At 40.0% G+C, this 24696-nt stretch overlaps 1 protein-coding gene and 1 long non-coding RNA gene across 2 annotated transcripts in view; one reads left to right on the top strand and one right to left on the bottom strand.

The window, feature by feature from the left end:
* LOC307008969 (leucine-rich repeat and fibronectin type-III domain-containing protein 2) overlaps positions 1-24696 on the bottom strand; it is a 150218-nt gene that overhangs the window by 74583 nt on the left and 50939 nt on the right. The gene's annotated exons all lie outside the window — the stretch shown is intronic.
* LOC307009606 lies at positions 1166-4755 on the top strand. The gene is made up of 6 exons (XR_013800071.1): positions 1166-1292; positions 2128-2198; positions 2371-2601; positions 2752-2847; positions 3008-3099; positions 3713-4755. It is a non-coding gene; the product is annotated as an uncharacterized lncRNA (long non-coding RNA).

Consider the following 24696-nt stretch of genomic DNA (forward strand, 5'->3'; position numbering starts at 1 on the left):
TTTTTCTCACGTTTATATTCATTTCTGCTTAAATAATGAGTGTATGGAGGAATATAGCCTATTCCGCGCTCAAGCGCATGCATAAATCTTGCCGCAAAGCACCGGCAAAAGCAGACTAATGATAATATGTCTGAAAAATAATGAGACATTTTTATTGTTTATTAATAAAATATATATTTCTAAATCAATGTCGGCTCTAAACATATATACATCTCCACTGTAAAGTGGATGCGCCTTTAGATAGAAATGCACCTTTCATATGGACAGCCTAATCAGCCGGTATTTGCTTTCGATTCAAATTTTTTCGTTTAAAAGTGGATATTTCGAGCTTTATATAGAAATATTCATCACGTTTTTGAGGCTATACACTGCATTTCAGTTCATTATTGAGACGCGCTCTAGTTCACGCCATGGAGATAATTAGGCTATAGCGCGCCCTGTTTGTTTTATTTTATTTTACAAAAGCACAACGTTTTCTTGTAATTGTGAGTTTACCCAAATAAAAGTAGGCTACTTGCGACTGATGCGTTATTCCTTTTGGACCTCAAAAAAGATTGAGTATTTAAAGTTGTTTCCTCTGTTGATAGGAAAATGCAAGTGTTCGCGCCGACGCGTGCCATGCAGTGCGCGCACACTCCGCACACACACTTTATGCACCTAATATCCATATAGGCTAATAGCGAACATTTATCTAGGTTAAAGTTAGAGCGAGCTGCCATGCCAGACGGATAAGCCCTTTTCATGTTTAACAAATCAAATCATGCATTTTCTACCTACCGCGAGTAGGCCTAAGCGCTGCACCAGTTTGAAAAGGGTAAAAGCAGTAGCGAGGGGCCCCACTGATGTTGCTGCGTCTTTATATTAATATTTCTGATTGTTTAAATGATCAGCCCTCGGGGGCCCCCTTAAAATGCGGGGCCCCAGGCAATTGCCGCCTCTGCCAGACGGAATGCCATAGGCCTACTAGGTTTTTGTGAAACGCCGCCACTGCATAGGCTAGTAGCTTGCAGAGCTTACATTAGTAAGCTTCAGGACATCGTCTTTCAAAACATGACCTAAGCGAACGATAAAAAAAATTAATGCTTCATTGTACCCAGCACTTCTGAAAATGCACTTCCGAATGCGTCTCTGTCCCCAGCACATTTCAAACCAAACTGACGCCCATGGGTGTGAGCATGTGCTCAGTAGAAGCTACCAACGTTCAATTTCCTCGCAACAACAGTGGTGCCTGTCGGACTGTGCTGACGCATTTGCTGGAAATGTACCGATTTCATTGCTTGTGGAATATTAAGGTAAGTTTTCAATCAAGTTATGTTTTATTTGTGTGTGAATTTGTGTTTCTGTCTGCTGCCTCAACATTAGCTAACATTTGTTAAACATTAGCAAAATAACAGCCAGAGCACATGTTTGGTGCAATCTTGGTTTCACCTAAAAAATCTTATTTTAACTGAAAGTGAAAATTTAAATGTAGCTACAGCAAATTTTGTGTTTTCCCCGAGTTGACACAGTGGATGTATATTGGTCGAATGTTGGGTATTAACAACACAGAAATTTGAGCAGCAGTGCATTTCTAGATTGATACAATGCCAACTTAAATTTTCATTTTCATGAAGATATTTAATAAAAAAATAAATTTCTAATAACTTTACAAAACTTTCAAGCAATTATTTTTCATTATGACAATAATTAATTCTACATTTACAATTAACTGCCAGGTGTTAGCTTTCAAATGAGATCATACTTGTGCTTTTAGTACAAAGGGTTAATGAACTGTAATAAAGTTAGTAAAAAACCAACACTTTCTTTCAAATAAGTACTATTATTTCTTTAAGTAAATGTGGTTGCTGTTCTGTAATTATACTTAAGTGAGGATTGTTTATACTCTTAATTTTTTTAAATTATTTAAACTTAATCTGAATCTTCAAATATTAATATAAGAGGATATATATATATATATATATATATATATATATATATATATATATATATATACTTTTTTATATTTATATTGGAAAACAAGCATTATTCTGTAATGCTTGTAAATTATTCACATGTGTCTTTAATCTACAAATCTCATCACTGTAAGTGGAGCTTTGTTTTAACTAAGACATTCTTTGTCCTTTACAGAAGTGCTTGTGGCGACTGGCTTGAGGACTCTTCACAGCTGCTTAGTCAGTGTTGGTCTCAATACACTGGAGGTGAGATAACAGTAGACAACATTTTGGAGGATATATATATATATATATATATATATATATATATATATATATATATATATATATATATATATATATATAAACACATGCACATTAGATGACCGAAGACTTAAAACTTGCACCTAAAATTTCCACTTAAAATATTTTTTTGCAGATGCAGTGGACCTGTAAGCAGTGTATTTTTTCTACAGACAAAAGAAGAATGATGATAGACTAGAGGCTGAAAGAAAGCTCCTGGTTGAAGAAATGAAAAAACGGAACCCCAGTGAAACTGTCATTGGATCTAAGATGGACCAGACCTTCCCACTGCGGAGACAGGAGATTGTGGAGGCTGAACTTGTAGTGAAAACCCTGGAGCGCTGGCCAGCCCTATTTACAGAGACAAGTATGTATTGATATTGCTATGCTTTTTTGTTTGTTTTCTCCTATGACAAAGTGTGTATTTAGGTTTTAGGACTGGTAACCAAAGGTTTTCCAAAATTTCCACTCTGGCTCAAGCCAGTCTACTCACTTACATTTTTTCTGTGTCTTGTAGGTGTTTGCTGAGTTCAACCGGATAGCTACGACAAACTTGGAGAATGACTTTGTTGGAGAGAAACTGGCTGAAATTGTGCAGCAAATTAATTCAAGGGTCAGTAAACTACAGACGTGTTAGTCTGTGCTGTTCTCTGCACTGTTAAGCATACATGGTTTCACCTTTTTCATATACACTTTTAAAAATGGGTTTGTATTGTAACTTTTGAATGTTTGTATTGTAACTCTTGAACTGTATTTGTTCTATCCACTTCTAGAAACCAGATGTGACCGCAGTGCGTACCCTTGTTCTCCAAGCATCTCTGTTCTTCTTGGTGATGACTCCTGTAACTTCTACAACACCTCCTTTGTAAGTTCTCACATCTTAAAGGAGCACATACTGTATATCACTGTGTGTTCAGAACAGAGATGGGCTGCATGCTGTGACAGTTCAAGGGATACTCCACTTTAAAATGAAAATTCTGTCATCATATACTCACCCTCATGTTGTTTCAAACCTGTATGAATTTATTTCTTCTGCTGAACAGACAGTTTCTGGTCTCATTGACTTCCATAGTATATATTTTTCCTACTATGGAAGTCAATGAGACCAGAAACTGTCTGGCTAGCTGATATTCTTCTAAATATCGTCCTTTCTGTTCAGCAGAAGAAATAAATTCATACAGGTTTGAAACAACATGAGGGTGAGTATATGATGACAGAATTTTCATTTTAAAGGGGAGTATCCCTTGAACGGTCACAGCATGCAGCACACAGAGTGATATACAGTATCTGAATAAATTGTATATTAGGACAGACATCAGAGCTTAATTTCCTTCATGTTCTTAAGCTGGGTGTAAAGTGAAAACTTAAATAAAAATAGGCTGGAGGGAAGTGTTGGCAGGACAGATGACTTGATGACAATTGATAATGCCTATCAACATTTACTTGTTGTAATGTTGTTTTTCGTTGGTTGTATACAGGATTCTGACAGTAATGAGGCCTGGGCCCAGGTATCTGTTGGGTTGCTGACTGTCATCAGTGAAGATGCGCCTCTCTCTCCAAATCATCTCCATCTTGACCCAGTGTCTACTGCCATCATTCTTGAAGGAGGTATTGTAATGGACATTCTCCAGAACCTACCTCAAGCACTTTGCCTCTTGTTTGGGCTATGCGCTACACTTGGACTACCCTAAAGCTATGAAAAACACATTCAACGAGTGATGCTTGGCCTGGGACAGAACAAACTTGACACAGTGGATGTTTTTCCACAAATGACAATGTTGTGTACTGTATATTACTGGGAGATTATTGAAAAACAATTTTGGTACCGTTGTATATGTGCAGATAGGCAAACATTCCGCTGTCCGTTCCGTTGTTCACACCCCTGGGTGTTAATTTCACTCTGTACTTTGAAGAATGTTTTTATTTTTATATTTTATGGCAGTGTAATAAGCGTGTGTGCGCATTCTAGTTCTGTAAGAAGACATATTCTGGGGTTGGCGCTAATACCTTGGCATTGATAATTTTAGTCTGAATTTTGTCTTCAAGTGGTACTGATCACTTATAGTAATGACTAACATTTTAATCTCTTCGAAACCAATTAGTATCTCTATCAGCTGTCTAAAGTACAGATTTGACTGTTTTCCCAGTACACATCTCTGTACTGGATACACTCATAAAAACAAGTATATTTCTCAAAAATTCATATTAATACATATAATCCGGTTAAAAAAAGTTAACTTATCAGCCAAGTCAAGAACTCAAAATTGTGAAATCCTGTGCCAAAATTTGATTGATTGAAATAACAAGGTTTATCTGGACAAATAAGATGATAAAATACAATCAGAATAAAATTAAAAATGTCAAGGTAATGTATACTTTATCAGATTCAAAAGGTTTTAAGACTTTGATTTTAACATTGGAAATTAAATACCAATGGTTAATGTTCAAAGAATAAACCTGTTTTTCAACTATAATGTGGTTGTGTGTTAAATATTTCTATTTTATGATACTTTATACTTATTCTCTGGTACATTTGTGACAAGTGTATAGTGAGTTCGCAGAACAGTTAACATATAGGTGAGCATTTGGTGTTTGAGATTGAGAATATCTTCAGAATAACAATGTCAATTGATTACTGTAAAATGAATGTTTGAAGTACTTAATTTACAGAAGTAACAGTTACTTCGGTTTGCATGGTTTTAACAAGTAAATCAGAATCGCTTTAAGTAAAGTTCACATGGCATTACTTAGTTGTTTGAAATAGTAATTCTGAGTAGACTATACTAAGTCAGGAGTACATCGTACACATTTATTTTAGTAACTTAAACTCAAGAGTAAGTTTACCATACTAAACAAGGATTTGTTAATACAACACGCAATACCGATTCCACTGTACTTAGTTTTTTAAGTGCAATCGGTTTGCATGCTTTTTTTGAGTAAGCGGAACTAATCGGATTTTACAGTGTGTTTGAATGAGCTCGAATGAGTCAAGGCTCATACCGCTTTCCCTTTGATTTCGTGCACTGCACACACAGATGAGAATATATGTTAAAATACGTATTTTAACATCCATCAGAGATGTATCTTTCGTCTCTCATATCTCTCGTACCCCAAAAAAACACTAGTTGTTTACTTCAGTTCCGCACACTGCGTATAAGTTTTGTAAATGCAGTTGTCACCTGCATTTTTCTGGAGTTAATTAACTTAACCAGTAAAATACTGAACTGTGTGTGTACATAGTGTGATTAAGCACTAGAAGGTGAATTGACAACCAAATTTAGCTGCAAACTGGTCGGTTTTACACCTAGACAAGCTAGAATGTTGCAGAACATATTCTTTGCAAGTACCTATAGCTTGAGAGAAGAAGCCCACTATCTGAGACTTTGAAAAACCCCTGGGGTCATATAGTAATGAATGTTAAGACATACTAAAGGGCTTTTATACCCTCCATATTTCCAGAGGAATCAATAGCACTGGCAATATTGGGTGTTCAAAACAGTCTTAGAACTGCTATTCTGTGTTATTCCTTTGAAGTGTAGATGTGGGTTGTTAATGCAAGATCAGGTGTGCTGACCTGCTAGAGTCCAGGGTCTCCGCTTTCACACTTTGCCAAACACTATTACCATATTCTTTTTTCAAGTGGTGGCCACTAAGTAGGCGAGAAGGCATCAAGCATTGAAGGGAAGAAAGTAGCCTATTCACTAACACCTTTGAAAGAAGCTGTCTTTACTTGCAGTGCACTGAATAAATACAAGCATTGTATCATGCGGTAAACTACTTACTTTAACTTCATTTCTGCTGCAAATCTCTGTGCCTTAGGTCCTCTGTGTCCAAAAGTCTCATATAACGAGGCTCTAAGTAAGGATTAGCTAATGAACATCTGTGTCCTTAATTCAAGGCAAGACAAGGATCACAATGAATCTGTAAAATGAGGTCTGTTATACCTTCATACTATGGTGCCATCCATGCTCACGGGCTCTCATTTCCAGAGACATTTCTTTGAACCAATCACAGCACGAATGACGTCCCATCCAACTGGCTAAAGTTTGATTGGTTGATGGCTCCACACGAATGTGCAGAGCCCTTCACTACCGACTATTCTGAAATGTTATGTCAAAGGCAGCAGACAGGGAAGTCTATTTCACGGCTTTAAGAGTCCTCCAGTAAAATTGTTCACTGCCAATAGATAATAAAGTGAAATATAGATGATTTTTATATTGCTCACAAATTTTTTTGATAACTACTTTTGAATGGCTGTGAATGGAGACAAATCAGAACATCAGAAATCTGCCTTCTGCCAAAAAAATCCATTTAGATTTGCTTCAATTACTGAACACATACTGAATTATAACAGCTCTGTTCCAAGTGAACTGACTGCCTACAGAATCCGCACTTTAAGATATAATAGGAAAGCTTCCGACATGAACTCTCTTGTAAAACGTAGGAAACTTAATTATGCTGCCTCATGCTACATGCTTATTTTTAAGGACGGTTGGGAATTATTAACTAATTTCTGTATCCAATATGGATGTCACTTCACGTGACAAAAGAACGACTCGAGAGGTGAACTAATAATTTCTGTTTCCTGTACAGAGCCTATAAGCCTATATGCGCAGTCAACGCAAAATTAATGAATCGATCATGACGAATCGACGCATCACTAAAAACATAATTTGGCCAGCTTCTAAGACAGTATTGAATAAATATTTCATGGTGAAGGCGATTCAAGAATGCTTTGCAACAATCTCCGTGAAAATAAATTAATATTATAATAAAAAATCCCAATGGTGGAGTAATATTGCACTTTTCACAATAAACATTTAAAAAAATTTTTTTTTATAATATCTTAATTTGTTCATGGCTTATAGTCGAATTTAGTAGATTAGAGCTGGGGGATTAAATAGTTTACACTTTGTGACAATACAAGCAATCAAGCATTTGAGATATGCTATGTAGTATATGTATATATACAACTGTGTTAGAATATTGTGAAAAGGTTTTCATCTGTAAGCCATAATCATCAAAATGATAACAAACGAAGGCTTGAAATATCTCACTTTGCATGTAATGAGCCCATATAATATATTAGTTTCACCTTTTAAGTTGAATTACTGGAATAAATGAACTTTTGCACCATGTATTATAATGTTTCGAGTTTCACCTATAATAGTGCTTCACAAATGTGGCAAGGGTATTTTTATATAGTAAGGATATGATCGTAAAGTATATATATATATATATTTTTTTTTTTCTTTAAAAAAACCACAGAGCACAACACAAAAAGTTTCACCTAAACCATGACGAGGCTATATAAACATGTATTTTTTGTTTTACCTTCACAAAAAGACTTGAGATCCTATGAGCACACCAGGACTATAACAAACCTGAATATAACCCCAGCGTTTGGGTAACTTATGTATTTTATACTTTTGGTTCCTTAAATTCATTACAGCTCAACTCCAATATTCAAGACATCTCTGCTCTGCCAAAGCCTTTTAACTTTCGCCATTCTAAACAAATCTTGGCATATCCATCTGTCTACGTAGCTTACTAACATTTGCAGTGTAGAACGTCCCAAAACCAGTCATGAGTGAGTGACCGCTTGGCAAATCAAAGTGACGCTGTCACGCAACATAATAAGGCTAGCAGTGGTTCCCAGAGATGCCAAGCATAAACAAGTCTGATGTGCCTCTTGGTATCACTGTGATTACATTTGACTTTGAGATTTGAACATTTTTTTTGATTTGCCAATACATTGAGAATGGCAGGGCACTTGCATTGTTGTGCTCTCTCGTCACTTCAAACTATGAGATGGAATCAATCAGATTTATTTCTGCCATGCAGGTGCTAAATGACACAGCGCCCACTTAAATATATAAAACCTTTTAACAGCGCATTGCAAGCACGTACAGTACTTGGAAGAACACATCTTGTTGTCTAATGTTATTTTGACTTGCAATATAATGTTTCATATTGCTAACTAAGAAATAAGAATGGAATATTCAATGCCTGGTTTATAAATAGATCTACACAACATCCACATAGGGTTTTCATCTACATGCTAAAAATATATATACCATATCTATACCAATATCATAGTTGAGCAGACGGGGAGTGTTTTAATATTTCACAAGATGTGTGCACAATATATAAGCCAACATTTTCAACAAATGCGAAAGCTTGTGTTATAGTACACACACACACACATTGTATATTAAGTTTTAATTAAGAAAAACCTCAAGTCAGCACAGCTGTGATCACCTGCGGCGTTCAGTGTGCGGCCTTGTGTCTATGGCCAAATTGAGATCGCAATGATGTTCAGGGTTACTTACAGCACAATTGCAAGTGTAATGTTGGCCAGTTAGTTCCTATATACCTTCTGTCAATAAATAAACGGTTATAAAAGAAGCCAAAGCATTAAACGTTGTGTGTCACCAAGCAACACAAAGATCTGGAACCACGTATATGAGATTGGTACAACATATACATATCCCCGACTCAAAGCTTTCTATAATTGGCTCCAACTCGAATTTACATGTACTTACAATGCAGTTTAGTCAAACAAGTTTTCTAAATAGTTTCATAGAAGGGAAGCAGGCTAAAATGACATGGTTTGGTCAATGACATGGTCAACAAATGTGTTTGATTTGCATTTCCTTTTTAAAACTATGATGATGTTTCGTAAAGTTTAGTGTAGGTGGTACGTTATTTTCAAACGCGATCAAGAATTAACCTTTTATCACCACTCACCGGATATTTCATTTCCAAACTGGAAACAATACCTACAACAACACATTGCCAGATTCATGTTCATTTATTTAGGATAAAACTGAGCTTTTAACGGCACTAACAGCACTCTTTGGGTTAGAAATAAGCAGTAGATTTCTAGACTATTCAAAATTGTAACAGATTAAAATAGGAATACTATATTCAAGTTTGGAAGACACACACATACAGGCATTGGACAAATTACAGGTTATTAATACAGCATTGTGTAATTATGTAAAAAACATATACATTACGTAATTAATACATCTTAATGTTATGATTTAACAGGATTCATATTAGTTCGTAATTTGCCATTTTTTTGTACCCGTACCCTTAGAGCGTCCATTCAACATTGATATATTCCCAAGTAAAGACACAGAATAACACATTCAATCTGATAATGTAAACACACTCTCCACACTCACAAAGGAGCTTAGGGCATCCTACTGTTTTCTATTAAATCAAATAGACTGTGCATATCTGATATTGTGGGTGCAAAGGACTGATAGAGGACACGATGAACACATGACTACCTGCATGTGTCCAGGAGAGATTTGATGGTGAGCTTTCAGCATGAGGCACAATGAACCCCTTTGAATTGAAATAGCTGATGTCTTCAAAGAAGCTGCTTTCCAGCAGTCACCTTATGGTGTGGCGTCTGATCTCAAAGACAAAAGCTTGGTTGCGGTGTTTCCATATGGAAGGCATATGATTCGTTTCCATATTAAATTATCACTCTGATAGAGTGGAGTTAGGGGGTGGGGGTGGGGGGCATTGTGAGAGGAATTACTGAGAATGTCAAATTCAGACGCACTGTCCAGGTGGTTATTTAAGAAAGTGTTGAGAAATGTCCACACGTTTCTTTTCAGAATCCTGTTATAACCTTAACACACTTGTAGTTGTGGATAAAAAAAAAAAAAAAAACAGGCCTGGGTGGTATATTGCAACATATATAATATATATATATTTTTTTTTTTATTAATGCAAAATTGGATAACAACATAATAGCCAATTGGACTTTTTTTTTTTTTTCTTTACTTCCCATAGTCAGGGTGGGTGGTAAAAACTTTTGGAAAATGTCTACCTTGTCAAGTCTATGTTGAATCTACAACATACATATACAGCTGAGACTGCTGTGTACACATGTACAGATAGCAATGAATGTTCTCTCCAGTCTGTAAACTCAGCCTGTTCCTCACTGCTGTTAGTTGGATTTAATGAGTACAGGGCTGGTTGGGGCGTACTTGCCTCCCACTATGTTTGGAATTACACTCAACACTGTTGCATTAGTTGAGTGCTGTCTGATGCATTATTCATTTGCCAATGATGGAAACATGTAGCCCAGAATGACAGAGTCTCAAACCCTCTAACACTTTCCATCTAATAATGATAATGGTGTTTTTGAGATTGTGACTATTACTGTAAACAGCAATGACCGTCTCCTGGTATTAGAACACTTTTCAGTGGAGATGAAGTGAGAGAGTTTGGTACAGATATAAATCTGCTATTACTGTTGTTCATTTATTATTTTGTCCAAGCTTTTTCACTGCATAACATAGTTATGTGAGTATGTCATTGTTTAGAATGTGATGAATCTTTTCTGTCAGGAAGGTCTGAGAGCAAGCTGTATAAAGGTTGGCATTTTAAAGGCCAGCTCGTTCGGTTTTGCCATGACCTATGTCACCTTGAGTTTCATTTGATTTCCAAAAGAAAAACAAAATATAAACCACCACCACCACCACACGGACTAAAGTTTAATGACCTTCTGTAACTAAGAGTATGAAACTATTAAAGGGAAAGGGGTTATAAAGTCAGGGCTATAAAGTTATAACCTGTTTTGTAAATGATTTACACTTAAATAGTTTGCAGTCATTTATTGAACATTTGAAGGACAACATTCAAAGCAAATTCAAGTCAATGTTTCTTCCAGTTATTGAACTCAAAATTTTAATGGAAAAAATGCAAAAATCTAAAATTATTTGTAACATTATTTTGCATTACCTAATTATAGCCAATACTACAGAACTTTTACACAAAAACAATGCTTTAATATGCAAAACTTTACATGTATTGTTTGTATAAATCTTATTTACTTCTTGACATGTATATACAATATTATATTTATGTGATTCTTTCATGTTTGGTGGCACGTTCAATGTGAAATGTCCAATGAGTGGCACTAAAAGTGTTTTTCAGAACAGATGAACGGGAATAAGGCAACATTTTATTACATTGGTTGGTGTACAGCAGTTTGGGAAGGAAATATCCAGTGAGTGATGCCAAATCAAGTTTGAAAATAACATACGACCAACAACAAAACCCTACACTACACCTGAATAATAGTGTTAGCATAAGCAAACACATTTGCTGAATCAATCATGCCATTTTAGCTTGCTTCTACATTTGATCTCTTTTTAGAGTCCTGACTTGTGTTTTCGTAACATAAACATGTTTTTATTCTTAATAATCTGCCCCTGCAATAATAATTTTGTGAAAAGGGAAAAATCTGTTAGTGTTTACTGTCAGTAGTTTTGATTTGAGCTGACATGTATATGTAGGTTGTTGGAGGGGTGGCAAAAATGTAGGTAGAGGCAGATTGTTTTAATAAGCCTGTGTTGTATTTACTATACACATTATATGATACATGCGTGTTATAATAGGCCAGACACTGTATTTCTATCTATCAAAAGTGTCTGAAAAAGGTTCCCTGCTCTAAATTAAATAAGCAAGTGCCTTACCAAATGACATGATTAATGACTTATCTTAACTTGAATTCATCTGCCAAATTGTGTAATTGTATGGTAGCTTTAAAAACATTGCTAATTTATTCTGCTTTAAGTATCTTGACAATGCTACATTACCCTTGTATTATTTTATACATATTCAAAAACCACCCACCCCAAAAGGCAAAATCCTTCCAAATTTTCAGTAACATGCATGCGGAATTAGAGCAGTGCTGGTATTTGCCTTGTTCGTGTGATGCTCAGCTAACAGAGGATTCAGCCTTGAGGGATACCTGGCCTCCAACCAAACTGGCACAATTGTAACCACAGTACTTCTGAGGGTGATCACGAAATGCAAAACCTGTTTCTGGCTTCACTGGTCTGGCTAGAGCTAAAAAGTGCCAAGCAGTTGGCAGATGCCCAAGTGGTTGCTAAAATGATGGGCCAATGATGGGGGGAGAGACAAAAAGGTATTTGTATTACCTGCCCTAAGGACAACAAGGATAATGTAATGCCATCAGGGAAGCACTTCCCAACACCTACAGAAATCCTTTCCAGTTTCAGATGGAAGATCCCCCACAGTGGATTATTCTACTGCTGAACTGTGGGTGTAGCCTCAATACAACAGCTACTGTACAATTGTGTACGTAACAAACTTGGAACAACAATGAAGAGGGTACCACGAGTACTGCTGGATCCTCCTTCATGGTTGTTCAGTTGATTTATTCCATGCACCGTGTGAGTGGGTAAAGTTGTGCCAGATTTACTTTCACCAATGTACAGTAACATATCTGAATACAACCAAAAGTGCAGGGGTGTAGCAACCGTTTCAAATGCAACCACTAAACATTGAGCAAGCTTTCTCTAGAGTTTTATCTTTTTCTTAATTGTCTTATAAGGGTTTTCAAAAACATCACCTTAGGAAGGAAGAATTTCTAAATTGTTAAACCTGGGAGGACATGGAATTTACTCATTTAATTTACCAGAAGCAAGTTACATTAAAGAGGTCATATTATACCCTTTTACGAAGTCTTGATATTCTATTTGGGGTGTACTAGAACATATTTTCATGCTTGTTTGTTAAAAAAACACATAATTTTTCACATATTCTACATTATTACAGCACCTCTCTCTCCATTCTGGGTTGAAAGTACCGTAAAGTTCCTGCTTCGATGAAGCCCCTCCTTCTGAAATACGAAATGTGTTGTGATTGGTTAGCTGGCCAGTGTGTTGTGATTGGCAGCGCTTACCGCACGCCCCTCCATAACTGTGAGTTTTTTTCTAGTGTAAATATTGAGGATGGCGTCAATTTTAAACCAATTCGAGCCATATCCAGATTTAACACAGTCTCACCCCAAAACGTCACATACTGACGCGTCTTGACCATTCGGCAACATACGACGAAAAGGGTACCCTTTAACGTCCATATGTGACGATTCGGGAATGGTTGGGTTTAGGTATGCGGTAGGGTACCGCTAGAGGGCGCTGCTGGTGCGCTTATGTCTGCGTCTCATATGGACGTTAAAGGGTACCTTTTTCGTCGTATGTTGCCGAATGGTCAAGACGCGTCAGTATGTGACGTTTTGGGGTGAGACCGGGCTGCCAGATTCATGTAAAATAGCACGATCATTAAACAGTATTTAAATCAAAACTTCCTAATGTTACTGAATGAAATGTCGACCCAGGACGAGCTACAAAAACACGTTTTTCCTCAGTTTTTTGCTCAAAATGTTGCTTTTTTTAATGAGACTTTCCCACATTCAAGTGTAAAAAAGAATGCATGAAGCTAGAATATTATTATTTTTTTTAAAGGAGAGGGTCTATTTTTTTTTCTTCTTTTGATAAATTGCAAGTTCAGATATTCATACAACAAAATGTTCTGGGGGGCGTGAAAATGATCAAAAATGCTGCTGCTGGCTGGCAACTTTATTAAAAAAAATGCTGGCGGGGAAAGTGTTAAGACACATACATACTTCAAAAATATCCTTGGCAAACACTGAATTATGAGTCATAATTTGTTTTAACAAAATTATTCAATGGAACGTGTGCTGCATTGATAGGTGATGAGACGGGAAAGATCCCACAGCGAGCCATTTCTTGTTATGACTGTGACCTCCTACTAAACCATAGCTGGCAAGAAACTAAAGAACATCTTGAATTTGAAGTTGCAATGACTTCTGTGGGCTGACAGAAAGACCACCAGTGTGCAAATGTCTTTTTAGACATTTAGACAATAGATAGACATGCAAATGTTCCTCTGATATTCTTTTGTAGATGTCGGAGCCAGCAGTTTGACACCGGGGAACCTAATTGAAATGAAAGGAGCAGAGCTCTGAGGCAGTAGACTCAACGGCCTGCCATCCTTGTTTCTAATTATACCACCTTTTCAGACTATCAGGCAAAGGCCCTGACATAAATATGAGAACATTCTGCCACGTAATGTTTAACGCAACCAGTCTTCTTCCTCCACCTTTGGCTCACTTGTTTTTTTTCTAGCGAATGATTCATCAACCCACTTTTTCTTCTTTTGTTTGTGTGACAAGGAGATTTGATTTTTAATTTGTTTGCTCCTATCATCTTTTTTGAGCAGTGGTTCTGCTTGAATTCCGTGACTTAATTTGCTGCCAGGTTGACTGTGATTCTCTCTTTACCTCACTTTCTCATCTGCACTTTCTATGCTTATTCACACAAGCATGCTTTCAGTTTTTATCCTGGCTGCAGTACTCTCTAGGAAGAGTGCTACCATCCAAGATAAGCATGTTTGAAGTGGCAAAACTAACAGCCTGGGGTTAGATAACCCTCGACCTATACTGACAGACAGGAACAAACCAGATGCAAGGCCTCCGCAAAGCATTTTATAAGACACTCTCCAATGGGGAAGTGTTGATCGATAGCAATAAGCATAAAAACAAATCTCAAAGGCCATCTAACACGGCAAGGAATCATCGATTTCGGTAAGACAAGTTAGATCGTTAGGGAGACAAGGTTGCTCGGTTTGTAGTGCTGTCGCCTCATAGCAAGAAGGTCCCTGATTCGAATCCTTGGTTTCCCCCACAAACATGTAAGTGTGTGTTAGCCCTGTAACGTTCTGGCCCTCCATCCAGGGTTTTTCCTTATGAGATGTAGGGATAGGCTCCATTAAAATTGGATGAATGATGGAAGTTATATAATTAATACATCTGCGCTTGCAACACAATCAACATCCACATTTAATGTGGATGTAATCGATTGGATTTGCCGCTAAGTGATTCAATGCTACGAGCAACTGTCAGATGGCATTAGTTACATTTAGAGTATGTGTACGTGAACAATTGTCAATGGTAAGAGTAAAGAATGTGGATTGAGATGTTTACATGATATAGGATAATCCTGTTTGAATGCTGCTTCCATTACCTTGATTTTAACTAAGAATTATCATTGTTTTCATTAGTTTTGTTGCCAATCCCTTCACCCAAAAAATATATTAAATTGAAAAGCAGGTTTTATGTGCCTCAAATGCTAAACGCAGTCCACAGACAATCATGGTAAGTCTTCAGTTGAGCTAGAGATGATCAACTAATGGCAATGATGGCAGTGATCTTGTTCATTTCCAGCATCTCTGACACTGTTATAACGTTGAAGTGTGCAGATGGATGGTTAAAATAGGCAGCCTTCACGCGCTAACGTTATACACAGACATGTTTGTCAGCTCTAGGGTACAAAGCCTCCCTCTTTTTGTCAGAAACACTCTTAAAAATGTCTTTATTCTCGTGTTTCCGACAATCAATAAAGTACTTGACATCTAAGCATGAACTATTTGAAGGCTTCGTCTGTTCAGTCATGCTTTTAAACTTTTGCATGAGCATAACATGTCATTCATCCACAGCAGTAACACATGCTTTCTTTTTTCAGAGTGGATGCAATCAAATTGAAGTGTGCATATGCATGTAAAGTGAAATGAAAAACCCAGTTCTCCACATATTATACCACGATTATGTATTTTAATTATAGACTTAATTACATTATGATAATCACAGCATTGGCGCTGATTTATGTTTCCACCGGTGGGTGCCTATACTCCATACAACCCTGTGCAAATTTATTTATTTTTTTAATTAAAGCACAACCTTTTGTGTCAGATTGTTGACCCATCGGGATCTGATGTGAGATCCATCAATCAAAGAGGTTCCAGAATCTCAATCAGTTTGATAATTGGTTAAAAAAATTAAATAATTTCATGATTGAATCACAGCATAGATTATCATAATCACATTCATAAAAAAGAGCATGTCAAGATGTGTGACTACCTTAAAATGTTGAACTGACTAACCACCTCCCAACCAGAGACAGGACCTTAAATGCAACCCGAAATTAAACAAATTTAATTGCAGAAAGCAGTGTCAATCTGTGCACACTGACAACAAAAATAAATGCTTCCGTTGCTATTAGCAATTTTACTTTGTTCACCATTGAACTGCTCCAATCACCATGGCAACTTATCTCTCAGGACAGCACAAAAATAATCTCCACTGAACAGGACCACCACAAATAGTATGTCATTATGGAGTGGCCCAATGGACTTATATTATCTTCTCTTCCAGGACATATTAGAAACAGGCCAATACAGGGGCATGGCCTCACAGGTTGATGTAGATGTGTACAATACCACGGTAAAGAACTTGCTATGGTGAACTTGGTTAAAAAAAAAAAAATGTAAAAAAATGAATCCCTCTAATCAAAAAAAAAAAAAAGTATCTTTCTTATTTCAGATGGACAATTTCGGTTCTGAAATTCTCTAAACCGCCTTTTCCTATGTAGAGATGCTAGAGCCTATTCCAAGACAGGGAAACACACTGGACAGATGGCTAATCCATCACAGGGCTAACATACACACAGACATTCACACACTTTTTCACACCTATGGGCAATTTATTATTACTAATTCACCTGTCCTGCATGTCTTTGGACATTGGGGGAAACCAGAGCACACGCCAACACAAGGAAAACATGTAAAATCCACACAGAAAGGCCTTTTGACTCGTGGTTCTTACAGCCTTAAAAATCACATCATATCAGTCAGATTTGAGAAATGGGAAAAGTTTTGGAAAAAGTAATAAAAAAGATTAAGGTTTTAAGTAAAAGCAGTGTACTTGATATCAGTGTCATGAATGGCTGAGGATGAAGATGAGGTGAGACAAAGCAGATCTACAATTCAGCGTAGTCTTTATTAACAAAGCATAAGAGTGTATTCCAAACACGGCAATCCAAAAAACAAGAAAGTTAGCGCAACAGTGTGCACTACAAACTAGTCTCAGCCTCAGACGTCACGTCCACGGGCCGCAGGTGAAATATCTATTAACTGGAAACACCTCAGTATTTTCGAATTCGTCATCAGATTGGTTGAATTCTACAGGATGACCGGGAGAAGTGTGTGTCATGTTCTTTAACGGTCCGCCTGGAAACAAAGATGGCGTAATGCCAAACCCCCTTATGGAAGAAGAAATCCGCCGTGTGTACAACTGTGACAATGAGCGCTTGTCAGGATCAACTAAACACTAGATTTTCAAAAGTTATGTGAAGTATGTGGCATAGACTCTTCAAAATACGTCCACGAGTTTTAAACACCGGTCTGTTATTGTAGGGACATCTACGTTACATTTCCACACCCCTGAACATGACATGAAACAAAACGAAACTGTGATTGGTTGCTTTACATGTCAGTCAGGCGGTCTTTGACCAATGAAAGCTGCTCAGAAGTCAGTCAGAAGGTCTGGCTACGAAAGACTACACACAAACAACACTAGACAAAGAATTGAGCACATTATATACACTGAGAACTAGTTAACTATTGATGAACAGGTGTGATAATCAATAAAACAATGAATAGCCATAGCAACAAGCATAAACAGAAAGGAAACACATAAATGATGATAAACAAACTAAAAGTCCTTGAAAACATGACAGGTTGTGACGTCGGGAACTGAACTACAAGACATGAACTTCATGCTCAGATTTTCCAAAGATTCCTTCCAAATAATTAATCTCATTAAAGCCAGCAATACTGCTTTATGCTTTTCACAGTGCCAGGAATTATTCTTTCGTTTCGGCAGTTTGTACTCTCTCTGTCCCTCCTCACCAAGAGGTCGCTCTCACTAGATCAAGACTGTTAGCCTTGGTGAGTTTTTCACCATGTATATTACATCTCATTCTGGCTAAGAACCATCAATGTTTGATAAGAAGGGACCATCTGATGCATTAAAACGCAAATCACACCTCACTTGGTTTTACATGACTTTATGGGTCATTAATAGTTCGGTATGAATTAAAAGGCGGCAGAATACTTTCTGCCTCAAACTAAATTCTTGAATATCTTTAAAAGATCTGATGACAGTAACCATAATCAATGATTTAAGGCACTTACAAAAGCACTGAACAAGAGTCACAAAGACAATTTGTACATCCAGTTATCGCTGTCCACAGATGTGCTATAGTTTATTATACAGTTAGTTCTGCTCCTTTCATTATCCAAGCTTTGTTTCAAGGGTGCTGACATTTTGTATATGAATACAGCTATAAATACCTGTGACTGGATCACATTTAGTACAACAGCACTTGTGTTTGTGTGATTTGCATTGACAAGATTTGCCGTTTTATTAAACAATTATACTTAATAAAGTTAAAAGCTATTTTATAAATAGGCTACAAGGCAGTAAGGCTACAGTTTACTTCAATGGAAATTACACAACTGCTGCTTTTAATTTACAGACTTAGATTTTGTTTTCACAAAGGTTCCAATTAATGTTCTTGCTGAGCGATACTTTGTAGAACAATAAGCACATTGTAAATTGCTTATTTGATCAATTAAATATTTGAAAAACACTCATGCATCTCTGATTGAAAAAGAACATTCCTAAAATTCAAAAATCGGTACTGTGAGTCATGGACATTTTTTCAAGATGCACACATTTGAGAAAGCGTTTCAGGCTAAAGGATTCTAAGAAAAAATTAAAACTATTGAAGGCATTGTTTCACTCCACAAATACCCAGATAAGAATGTTCCCTTTCGAGGGAACTCGCGATGCGTCGATGACGCTTTGGGAACGCTTGCGTGATTACGTCTGAGCACGTATGTCAACTAGTCCAATGGAAAGAATGAGCGTCACGGGCGGGAGACGTCATGACCAGGAAGAGATATAAGCACATCCGGTGCGTTACTCGCGTTAGCTTTCGTGTCTCAGCAAAGCGCTCTATGTCAAAACTGTCTGTATTATTTACTGTTGTCTGTCACTTTATATATATATCATGGCGAAACAGCTATTCAAGTCTTGTGCTTCTCCCTGCCCTCGTTTTCTTACGGGTGGGGATACTCATGAGCTTTGTGTAGTTTGTTTGGGAGTGGAGCATGCTATGTCAGCCTTCGAGGGGGCTGACTGTTTGCATTGTGAGCGTCTCCCGCTCCGCATGCTCCGCTCTCGCTTGTCCACATTTGAGGATGATGGACAAGCTCGCGAACCTCAGGGCGCTGGACCTGCTGCTGCCGAGGCAGCACGGAGAAAGCACACCTGGGGTTCGCAAATGGATCTCTCGGCGGGGTTGGAGACGGGCTCTGCCTTATCTCCGCCTTTACCCGGGGGATCCATCGCTCGCTTGCCGGTGTCGGAAGCCCGCCCAGCGGCTTCTTCCGCCCGGGAAGCGAGCCCAATGCTTCAGTGCTCTAGTTCTGAGGAGGTAGAAGTACTGAGCATTGAACAAAGTGACACATTAAGCACACGTAGGGGGGAGGATTCGCCATCTATTTCCCCCGCATATGAGGAGTTAGTGGATGTTATATCTCGTGCTGTAGATAAATTGAATATTGACTGGCCAGCAGAGAAAAAAGATACTCGTCCTAAGAGCAAGTTAGACGAGCGATTTTTATCTTCAGATATATCATCTCCATCACGGGCCCTTCCATTTTTTCCTGATCTTCATAGTGAGCTAAGTAGATCATGGGATAAACCATATTCATCTCGTCTTTTTAGTCCCCATGTTAAAACATACTCTGAGATTAAGGGACTGAAGGAACATGGTTATGGGTCGATGCCCCCAGCGGAACAGACGCTTGCGAGCTATCTGTCTCCTGGATCAGCATCGTCCCTGAAGGCTCCCGTGTTGCCCAATAAGCCGTTAAAAACGACATCGAACTTAGTGGGCAAGGCATATACGGCAGCAGGTCAAGCTGGAGCCTGTCTGCACACGATGGCAGTGCTCCAAGCCTACCAGGCAGATCTGTTGGGGGATATTGATAAGAGTGAGGGGGTTAGTGCTGACGATATTCGAGAACTTCGTCGGGCTACAGATCTTTCTCTCAGGGCTACGAAGGAGACCGCTCGTGCTATTGGGCGGTCTATGGCAGCCCTCGTAGCTACTGAGAGACATCTTTGGTTGAATTTAGCCGATTTAAAAGATAAAGATCGTGCATTTCTGTTAGATGCCCCAATGTCTCCCTCTGGTCTTTTCGGTGACTCGGTGAACGCTGTGGTTGATAGGTTTCAAGAAACGAAGAAACAGTCAGAGGCTTTTAAAAAATTCCTCCCTCGCCGAGTCCATCCCCCTGGGGATGCTGGGCGTGAGCATCCCCAGCCAAGCTCCTCGCACCGTGTGCAACAAAAAGTGAGTGTTGCGTCTCGTGCTCCTCCTAATAAATCTTGGGGGCCGAGCCAACACTCTCAGCCGAAGTCGTCTAAGTCTAAGCCGGATCTGAGGACCGTTCTTATGGCGAAGAAGGCTTCGGCTCAAAAGAGGTCCTGACGCCACGGGCGTCAGACCGTTGAGGACAGCCCCACCCGGGGTGGAGCGGTGTTCACCTCATTATACGGTGCCCGTTCCACCTCGGGGTCCACAGGGGACCGTTCTGCCAACCCCGCCACCCTTGGTGCCTCGGGGCGCAGCGGTCTCCAGCGAGCTCTTGACTCAGTGTCAACTCGACATTGCGTCGGACTCGCTCCCTCTGAGGGGGGTTCAAAAACAGTCAGTTCGGTTGTTTCCTGCCAGTATGCTTCAGGTCACCGAAGTGGCTGTTCCAGTAATACCAGAGGCCAGTCTCGAGAGACTGGTACCCTTAGTAGATTTTCTGACAGAGTGGAAGAATCTGCCGAATATATCTCCTTGGGTCCTGCAGATAATAGAGAAAGGTTACAGAATCCAGTTTTGTCCTCCTCCACCTCGTTACAACGGGGTGTTACTCACGCTAGTACATCCCGAGCAGGCTCTGGTAATGGAGCAAGAAGTAGAGTCTCTGTTAGCGAAGGGAGCTATAGAGCAGGTGTACTCGCCCGACATAGAATCGGGGTTTTACAGCCGCTACTTTATCGTTCCAAAAAAGGATGGGGGGTTGCGTCCCATTTTAGATCTTCGTTTGTTGAATCGTGCAGTCATGAAACTCAAATTCAAGATGCTCACTCTCAAGCAGATCGTGACGCAAATCAGATCCGAGGACTGGTTCGTCACGATAGATTTAAAGGACGCTTACTTCCATGTCTCCATCCTCCCTCAACACAGGAAGTTCCTGAGGTTTTCTTTCAGGGGCAAAGAATACCAATATCGGGTGCTTCCATTCGGTCTAGCTCTATCACCCCGCACGTTCACGAAATGCGTAGATGCAGCTCTGGGCCCGCTCAGGTTGCAGGGCATACGCATTCTGAATTATATCGACGACTGGTTGATTCTGGCGGAATCGGAACAGTTAGCGGTTCGGCATCGAGATGTCGTTCTCGCTCACATGAAAAAATTGGGGTTGAGACTCAATACCAAGAAAAGTGTGCTGTCTCCATTACAGAGAACCACTTTCCTTGGTGTGGTATGGGATTCAGTCACGATGCGGGCCACACTATCGCCCGTTCGTGTAACTGCTATCCTCGTAGCCACGAAAGGGTTGAAGCTAGGCCAGTCACGCACTGTGAAACAGTTCGAGAGACTGTTGGGTCTCTTGGCAGCGGCGTCCAATGTGATACCCTTTGGCCTGCTGTACATGAGACCCTTGCAGTGGTGGCTCAGAACCAGGGGGTTCTCCCCGAGGGGAAACCCACTTCGGATGATCAAGATCACACGGCGGTGCCTCCGTGCCTTGGTCATATGGAGGAAACACTGGTTCCTATCCCAGGGTCCGGTGCTGGGAGCTCTTTGCCATCGAGTTGCGATCTCGACAGATGCTTCCCTCACCGGCTGGGGAGCGGTAATGGAAGGCCGCTCAGCTCAGGGTCTGTGGAGGAGTCATCATCTCTCTTGGCACATAAATTGCCTGGAGATGATGGCTGTCTTCAATGCGTTGAAATATTTCCTTCCAGACCTGAGGGGCCATCATGTGCTCGTCCGTACAGACAATACATCGGTGGTCTCTTATGTAAATCGTCAGGGGGGTCTGCGTTCGCGTCCACTCTGCAAACTGGCGCACCAGATTCTCCTGTGGTCCCTGGGGAAGATACTCTCTCTGAGGGCAGTGTATATCCCTGGGTGCCAGAATATCGGAGCAGACATCCTGTCGAGGCAGGTGCTGAGGCCAGGGGATTGGAGACTCCACCCCGAGGCGGTGGAGCAGATATGGGAATTTTTCGGCCAAGCGGAAGTGGATCTGTTTGCGTCTCAGTACACGACGCACTGTCCACTATGGTTCTCCCTCACTCATCCAGCCCCTCTGGGGCTGGACGCTATGGTACAGGCGTGGCCGAGGCTACGTCTGTACGCCTTTCCCCCTGTTGTTCTGCTCCCAGGAGTTCTGGAGAGAGTCCGCCAGGACGGAATAAGTCTACTTCTGGTAGCACCACGCTGACCGAGTCGGATTTGGTTTGCGGACCTTATTCGTCTCCTCGATGGCCCTCCCTTGGAGATTCCTATCAGGAGGGACCTTCTGTCTCAGGCAGGGGGCACAATATATCACCCCCGACCAGAGATTTGGAATTTATGGGTTTGGCCTCTGAGGGGGCCCAACTTATAGAGAGTGGTCTTTCAACTGAGGTTGTGGAGACCATTCTTAGCTCCAGAGCTCCAGCCACGAGGAAATTGTATGCACTTAAGTGGAAAGTTTTCACTTCTTGGTGTCACCAGCATCAGCGGGATCCAGTCAACTGTTCAGTTAACACAGTACTTGAATTTCTCCAGGATCGCTTTTCATCAGGTTTATGTCCATCTACCTTAAAGGTCTACGTGGCGGCCATTGCGGCTTTCCACGCCCCGGTGGGTAATACATCTTTGGGTCGAGACCCCCTGATTATTCGTTTCCTTCGTGGCACCTTGAGGCTGAGGCCTGCAACACGTACTAGGGTGCCGGCTTGGGATTTGGCAATAGTTTTGGAAGGCCTTTCAGGGGCTCCCTTCGAACCCCTTGAGTCGGTTTCAGAGAAATTTCTGACATTCAAGACCATCTTTCTTCTGGCTATTTCGTCCCTAAAAAGAGTCGGAGACCTTCAGGCCCTTTCGGTTTCTCCCACCTGTCTCGAGTTTGCTCCTGGGATGGTCAAGGCATTCCTTTACCCTAAACAGGGATATGTACCTAAGATGCCAACCAATATTCCGAGGCCTATTGTACTGCAGGCGTTCTATCCTCCTCCGTTTGCCTCTTCGGACCAGGAAAAACTGAATCTCTTGTGCCCAGTGCGAGCACTGGACACTTATGTCCACAGGGCTGCCCCGTGGAGAAGATCAGATCAGTTATTTGTCTGCTTTGGATCACCTAAGAAGGGTCTTCCAGCTTCTAAACAGACAATTAGCAAGTGGATAGTCGAGGCTATTTCTCTTGCTTATGAGTCCTCTGGCCAGCCATGTCCTCTGGTGGTCAGAGCTCATTCGACTAGGAGTATGGCGGCCTCTAAAGCCTTATTATCGGGGGTTTCCCTTCAGGAGGTTTGTGATGCGGCAGGCTGGTCCTCACCGCTCACATTTGTGAGGTTTTATAGCCTGGACCTGGACGCTGCCCCAGGGTCCCAGGTGCTTTTATCTTAGTTTGCCGACAGTTTTGTCTGCTGGCATTTTGTAAGTACGGCGTATTGGGTATTCTCGTTCCCAAAGCGTCATCGACGCATCGCGAGTTCCCTCGAAAGGGAACGTCTCAGGTTACTATTGTAACCCTAGTTCCCTGAGAAGGGAACGAGACGATGCGTCGCCCTGCCATACTTCCTGCATCCCTGCGATCGACTTTGCTTCGACTCTTTCAAGCTAACGCGAGTAACGCACCGGATGTGCTTATATCTCTTCCTGGTCATGACGTCACCCGCCCGTGACGCTCATTCTTTCCATTGGACTAGTTGACATACGTGCTCAGACGTAATCACGCAAGCGTTCCCAAAGCGTCATCGACGCATCGTCTCGTTCCCTTCTCAGGGAACTAGGGTTACAATAGTAACCTGAGACGTTTTTTAGAGAACAAACACACCAAAAAACAGGATGCTGCTTTTTCTGAGAATGTCTTTATTATTTATTAATGAATTTCATATTTAAGGATATACTATTTTATAGTAGATACACATTTAAACAGCAAAGTTAAGGTGAAATTGAACATTGTTGAGCCATTGGTTATGTGTTAATGATACAGACATTGTCGTTTCTATGACAATTAAAACCCTGTTCAAAAACATTCGGCTTTCTAATAAGTGACTGGTTTAACACTATACGCTGGCAAACTTCTGATGGATGACTTAAATCTCACTTGATTTCAAAAGCGTTTGACGTTTATATGTTTCTAAGCCAATGCCACAATACTCTAATAAGCTTTAGTGTGTATCTTGTTTTTTGCTGGATGTCATCATCAATAATCCAGTGTGTACAGTTCTCTCCTGTGATTCTGATTCAGGTGAACACATCTGTGTCATGATAAAAAAGTCATGGTTTTCATAGTATTCCACTTCAGATTCAGTGCTGCCTTTGTAAAGATTGCATTAGACTCAGTTACTGAATACTGGATCATTTATCTTGTGTTATTACTATTTTAACATTGTAGAATAACCTGCTACTCATTTTCT

Source organism: Phoxinus phoxinus, assembly GCF_949152265.1.
Source record: "Phoxinus phoxinus genome assembly, chromosome: 13".
Classification (NCBI taxonomy): Eukaryota; Metazoa; Chordata; class Actinopteri; order Cypriniformes; family Leuciscidae; genus Phoxinus; species Phoxinus phoxinus.